This window comes from Capra hircus, chromosome 18 (assembly GCF_001704415.2).
Source record: "Capra hircus breed San Clemente chromosome 18, ASM170441v1, whole genome shotgun sequence".
In the NCBI taxonomy this organism is placed as follows: Eukaryota; Metazoa; Chordata; class Mammalia; order Artiodactyla; family Bovidae; genus Capra; species Capra hircus.
This window is the reverse complement of record NC_030825.1, coordinates 46,556,992-46,564,465: the sequence shown is the minus strand read 5'-3', so window position 1 is coordinate 46,564,465 and position 7,474 is coordinate 46,556,992.

The following is a 7,474-nucleotide window of genomic DNA, read 5'->3' as shown; positions in this document are numbered from 1 at the left end:
TTGCGTTTTCAGGAGCGAGGTGCGGAAGCCTGTGAAGTGCTTCCCAGCCAAATCTCCCCCCTCCAAAGAGAAATATGCCCTTATTTCTACGTTAATTTCTTCCTTTTGTTTTTCTTTGCTGTTTTATTACCTGAGCACATATTCTCCAAAACCCTCATTTAGTTTTGCCTGTTTTTGAATGTCATATAAATAGAATTGCATACTTCAAAGACTTTTGTGTTTGGCTTTTTCCTTTTAACATTTTGTTTGCAAATCATCTACTTTAGTGTGTATGGCTGAAATTTGTTCATTTTTACTATTGATGAAATAAATTGGAGATAAATACTACTATTTACTTATTGATTATGTTGATGGGTATTTGAGGCCTTCCCAGTGTGTGTGTGTATGTGTGTGTGTGTATGTGTGTGTGTGTGTGTGTGCATGCGCGCACGCACTAAGTCACTTCAGTCGTATCCAACTCCTTGCGAGCCTGTGGGCAAAGAGCTTAGCTAGCCAGTCTCCTCTGTCCATAGGATTCTCCAAGCAAGAATACTGTAGTGGGTTGCCATGCCCTCCTCCAGGGGATCTTTATGACCCAGGGATTGAAACTGCGTCTCTGGGCTTCCCAGTTTGGACTGTTAAAAATAGTGCTACTGGGACTTCCCTCATGGTCCAACGGCTCAGACTCCATGCTCCCCATGCAGGAGGCCTGGGGGGGTTCAATCCCTGGCCAGGGAACTAGATCCCACATGCCATAACTAAGAGTTCCCATGCTGCAACTAAGACCTGGTGCAGCCAAATAAATAAACATGTATTTTTAAATAGCACTGCTGTGAATACTCTTTTACGTGTTTTTGTGTTCCTCTTTGTCACACAGCAAGTGCCTATCTATCCACCCATCCCCATCTGTCCACCTATCCATCCACGAGCACTTCATTGGTCCATTGTATATCCCTGTGCAAGAAACACACTATCTTAATTATATCTACCTAATTATCATATATATAAACACATACACAAATACTAAATATATATATGCATATGTATATATATATGCATATGTATATATATATATATATATATATATACACATGTGTAGTTTTACAACTAGTCTTGATATCTGGGATGGTAAATCTTCCCACTTTGCTCTTCTATAAGAGTCTCTTGGCTTTCCTCAAATGTGCATTATCCTTGTTTCATATTTAGAAGTGGGGATCAGCCTGTGGTTTAACAACTGAGGGGGCAGAGGATGACCAAAATAAGAAAAGGCTTTGCAGAAAAACATCAAGAATTCTATTTAGGACAACTTGTTGGTGATGCCTATGGAAGTTCCTAATGGGGAAGTCCAGTGGGCAGCTGACAAACAGCTTCAGGCTGGCCCGGGGAGTCCCCAGCATGTGATGTGATCACCCACCCCAAGACACCTGGCATCAAAATGTCCCTCCCCTCCCCTGGTGCATCTGGTCCCGGAACTCAGCCTCTCTTCCTGCCCAAGATCACTGTCATCAGAAAACACTGAGCTTGACCCAGATTCCCTCTTTGGGGTTGAGTAATGTGGGGGACCTGGGCTTTATCTTTTCTGACCTCTGCTTTTGCAGACAGGTCTCTGAGGAAAGTTCATGGCTGGTGTTAGGACTGTGGGGAGAAGGAAACTCACTAGCACCTAATGTCCTTGGAAACACAGGAAGGGCTTGTGTATGGAAGTGAAATCTCAAACAGAGCAGGGTTACCTAAGAATACCCCACATGAGGCTCCCAAGTGAAAGTCCCTGTGTTTCCCCATTGGGAAAACACTGTGGGTTGAAAATCACTTGTTTCTTTTTTTTTAAAAAGTGGATTAAAAAAATATATTATTTTTGTGGCTGTGCTGGGTCTCTGTTGCAGTGTGCAGGCTTTCTCTAGTTGCAGTTTCTGGGTTTCTCTTGTTGCAGAGCCTGAGCTCTGGAGAACACAGGCTTCAGTGAGCTGGCTTAGTTGCTCTGAGGCTTGTGTGTATCTGACACAGAACAAGCAATAAAGTGATATTTTTGTTCCCCAAATACTTCAGGATTTCCTGACTCCAGTGAAACTTGACTTCTGGTTTCTTTTCTGAGTGTATCCACGTGGGTCTAGTTAAGTTTTGACTTCTTACCAAATCTCACCCACTCCCTCTGTACATGCAGGGTATCTTCCCCCAAGTGTGTGAGATTTCAACAAATTCCTTCCCACACCCTCCACCCTGGAGAGTCCCAAATTATCTGGTCTTCTCCCCTTCAGTTCTTTATTTGCATATCGAGAGTTCTCCCTTTGGGCTAGACTGAGCTCCATTTCAACAAAACAGGTGCTAACCAAACAGGTGCTAACTGGCCGTCTGTGGGGCAGGCTGGACAGTCCCTCCCAGCCGCCTTCTGCCTGACTTCCCACACTGTGTCACTGGAGCATTCTCTCTCTTGCACTTCTGCTTTGTCTTGCCACCCTCTTGGGTCGTGTTGGTGCTGCTGTTGTCAGAGCAAAGACGCCCACTCCAAGACCATGTCCTGCCCTTAAACTTGCGTTTATCTGGGAGGAAGCTTGGTGGACCTTGAGTTCCCAAGGAATCAGAACCTTGACAAGGACAAGATAGGAAGGAAGAAGATGGACTTTTTACGTTTTATCAACTAGAGCATTAAGGACTGGGCCTCCCGAGGGTTTCTTCCTTCTCCCGACTTCCTGCCTAGCACCTATTTTTCTGTTCTGTCTTCTAATTATTTTTAGGATAGTTTCTTTTTATTTATTTATTTTTGGAGTTCTTTTCTGTTTGCTTTTTTTTTTAAACCTTTTATTTTATATTGGAGAATAGACAATTAACAATGTTGTGATAGTTTCAGGTGGACTGCAGGTAGACTCAGCCATACATATACATGTATCCATTCTCCCCTTCTACCTTCTAATTTTATATACTTTATTCCCACCCTGAAAACTAGAAAGGGGACCCAAGACCTGGTGTAAGAAAAGATGCATACTAAGCCACTTCGGTTGTGTCCGACTCTTTGCAGCCCTATGGACCATAGCCTGCCAGGCTCCTCTATGGAGTTCTCCAGGCAAGAATACCGGAGTGGGTTGCTGTGCCCTCCTCCAGGGGATCTTTCCAACCCAGGGATCGAACCCACATCTCTTACATCGCCTGCATTGACAGGTGAGTTCTTTACCTCTAGCGCCACCTGGGAAGCCTTATGGCCTGTTCTAAAAACCTAATTACATTTTTTTCTGACCGTTTGGTTTCATTTCTGCAAGGACGTCCTAAGACTCAAGATAACATTTTCTGTAGAAAAGAGTTGTTTGGGACATAAAAAGCCAACTGATGATTTCCAAGGGAGAAAGAGGGGAGGGGAGGAGGAACAAATTAGGCATTTGTGATTAACAGACACTACCATGTGCAAAATAGATAAACAACAAGGACATACTGTAAGGCATGGGAATCTAGATTCAATATCTTATGATAACCTCCAATGGGAAAGAATCTGAAAACAAACACGTGTGAGTGAATCAGTTTGCTATACACCTGAAACATTGTAAATCAACTATACTTCAGTGTAATAAATAAATAAGTAAATCAAATAACTGTTAGAGGGAGGGCTTATATGGCCCAGTAGACGTTCGAGTCTGTATTTTACCTAGATTGGGAAATCTTCAAGGAAAACTTACAGATATCGAAGGCTTCATTTCAGCAGTGATGTCAGGGGAGGCTTTTGATACACTGCAGTGATTTTGTAGGCTCTCTCTCTTCCTATGGACACACACATTGTTGGCTGTTCTCCTAGAAAATGAAAATTAAGCCACTGCCAGACATGGTCCCTGTGGTCAATGTGCTTACAGCCCTCATCTATGAAGTGTGAAAAGGGTTATGACCCACCTCCAAGGGTTTGGAGTGAACTAATGAGATAATACAAGCACAGTGCTTAGCCTGGGCTTAAGCCACAGTGTATACCAGTCATGATTTCAGCTGTTACTATATGTTCACCGGTGGTGTTTGGATGAGCATATATGGTTCATGATTTCAACAACCACACTATCCAGGATGCTAGAACCCAGATGCTGGGGAAATAGAGCTAGAAGAAGTATAAGAATTCTAGAATGGGGACTTCCCTGGTGACCCAGTGGCTAAGACTCCACTCTTCCAATGCAGGGGGCATGGGTCCAATCCCCCATCAGGAAACTAAGATCCAGCCTAATAAATGAATAAATTTTATGGTGCAGCCTAATAAATAAATAAATACAGCACTTGCTGAGTGCTCACAGAAAGAAAAGAAAAAGAATCTTAGCATGCTTGTCCTGTCAAAAAAAAATGTTGGTTTTGTTGTGCTGTGGGTGTTTCTTCACATCACATACTAGACAGATCTTAAAGTGAGAAGACGATGCATGCTTGCTCGCAAAGAGACCAAAGGAGAAGGAACTAGAACGATTTCATTTTGCTCCACCGTCAGGCTTGTGAGGAAGGGAGCCCTCCAAGCAGGACAGATTTAATATGGCTAACTGTTGTTTTTTCTGTTTATGTATCAGGATGATGCATATTTTTTTGCTTTTTTATTTTAAAACACTTTAAAAAGTTTAAAAAGAAAACAGTTAAATTTTAAGCATGGCTAATTTTAATAGGAAAAACTGGCCTTGCCCCTGCAAAGGTGAGTAAGGGAAGGGCAGTGGTAGGGGAGTTGGCTGCCCAAGCAGGGGAAGAGCGGCTGCTCAAGGGCCAGCCAGCCATCGCTAACGGGACCCACACACACACACACACACACATGAGTGGGCTTGCAGATATGCCTATAAGCCTGCTGGGCCCACCTCAACTCTTGTGTATTGAACAAATACTACCTGTCCTCAGAAAAGGGGGTAAAACTTAGTCTGGCTTGAGAAAGTCTGCCCTCAAAACACCGTAAAATGTTCCATTTGGGTGTTGTGCACGTGACAAGCAAATGTAGATGGGTATACACAAATTTACATTTTCAATGCCATCTGTCTAAGCTTCCTGGGTCTGCTATAACGCGTACCATGAACTTGGTGGCTTACAACAACAGAGACGTATTATCTTGGAGTTCATTTCTGGGGTGCGGAAGCCCTAAGTGTTGGCAAGGCTGAGCTCTCCCCAGAGGCTCCAGGGGAGAATCCCTCCTTGCCTTCTCCAGCTTTCGGGGGCTCCCCGCAGTCCTTGGCTTGGAACTACATTAACATAGTCTTTGATGCCGTCTTCACATGTGTGTCCATTGTGAGGACATTTATTGGACTTAGGGCCCACCCATATGATCCAAGGGGCTTCCTAAGTAGCTCTAGTTGTAAAGAACCCGCCTGCCATTGCAAGAAACTTAAGAGACGTGGGTTCAATCCCTGGGTTGGAGGATTTCCCCTGGAGGAGGGCATGGCAACCCACTCCAGTATTCTTGCCTGGAGAACACCATGGACAGAGGAGCCTGGCGGGCTACAGCCCACAGGGTTGAAAAGAGTAGGACACAACTTATGTAGGACACCACTTACGCACGCACGCACATATGATCCAAGATAATCTCATCTCGATATCCTTAATTATATCTGCAAAGACTCTTTCTCCAAACAAGGTCACACTCACGGGGTCCGGGGGGTAGGCTGTGGATATATCTTTTGGGGAGACTGCCATTCAACCCACCATATCACCCAAGAAAAAAGACTGCAAATATCCACTAAAAGGCATGTATTGAGTTGGCCAAAAAGTTCATTCAGGTTTTCTCCTAAGATGTTACAGAATACCCGAACAAACTTTTGACCAACCCAATATAAGAATGACGATGACATCATTTGACATTATTCATAGTAGCCCCAAACCTGAAACCACCCAAATGTCCAACAATAGAATGATCAAATAAATTGTGATAGAGTCATGACATGGAATACTATACAAGAATGAAAAGGAGCCAACTATAGTTACAAGCATCAGCATGGAGGCATTTCCATGGATATGATTTTCAATAAAATTCGTATCCTACTGTTGTGTGAAAATTGTATAAATCTTAACTATGTTGAATTGGTCCACGGTGACTTTCAGGTCTGCTGTATCTTTCTACTTTTCTATATATTCATTCTATTAATTTTTGAGCATTTGATATTGAAACTCCAACTAAAAATCTTAATTTATCTACTTAGAAAACTAATTGTAATATATGAAAATTGCTCAGTCATGTCCAACTCTTTTCAACCCCATGGACTGTATAGTCCATGGAATTCTCCAGGCCAGAATACTGGAGTAGGTAGCCTTTCCATTCTCCAGGGGATCTTCCCAACCCAGGGATCAAACCCAGGTCTCCCGCAGTGCAGGCAGATTCTTTATCAACTGAGCCACAAGGGAAGCCCAAGAATACTGGAGTGGGTAGCCTATCCCTCCTCCAGGGGATCTTCCCAACCCAGGAATCAAACCGGGGTCTCCTTAATTGTAGGCAAAGCTAATCCATGGTGCTACAGGTTGGAATAGTGCTGCCTTCTTTGGGGTAATGACTGGGAGGGCACAAGGGCATTCTGAGGTCTTGGAAGTATTCTATATTCTCATATGCATGGTGATGGTATACATGTGAAAAATAACTGATACCATACATGTAAGACCTATACACATGAGAGACACAATGAGAAATAAGTTCTTTGTATTCAAGAAACATAGTGAAATCATTATCGTTATTGCTAATACACATTAAGAATTTACTCCATACCTGGTGAACCATCTATCAAAAATGAGAAGTCATATAAATCAGTGGACATCAGGTAGGAGATAAATCAAAACTTCCAGAATGACAAAAGAAACCCTCCACTTGGGGGAGGAGAAAGGAGAAGGAAAAACAAAGACAAAATCCCCAGAAACACTCCCAGTGAGGAAAGAGAGGTCAGAAGTTGGATATTGCCACATCCTGAAGCCAGCAATAATTCTTTCTTTTTTTCAGTCACACAGAGAGGCATGCAGGATTTTAGTTCCCCCACCAGGGATTGAACCTGTGTCCCCTGCAGTGGAAGCATGGAGTCTTAACCACTGGACTGCCGTGGAAGTCCCTGGCTGTTGCCACATCCTGGAAATAGCACTTAGAAAATCAGAGAAGTTAGGAAAACAGCATCTTTTTCTAATTCTGACTCATCCTACAAATTTCAGCATATCTGTTCAACCCCCTGTCACTCAGTTTTCCACTACTGTTAATCAACTCTAACTTAACACAGATGGGTACTGTGAAAATGAGAGAATGTACATAAAAGTGTACTGGACTGTAAAGTTCTATGTAAATGCGGAAGGAAAAATATTTCAAGAAGTCCGTCCTAACACTGCCAAGTTCCTTTAACCTCTAGGCAGCTTCTTTCTTGAAGTTGGGCTCACCTGTTTCACCACCAGTACAGAGATCTGCCCAGCTTACCTTAGCAATTGTGGAGGGTGCTTCACTGAGCAAACACTCCGCAGAGGGGAAATGACACATGTGCTGCTCTCAAGAAGTCCCCAGTGGAGACTAGGAGGCACCATCATCAATCAGGGAGCACCCTTCAGG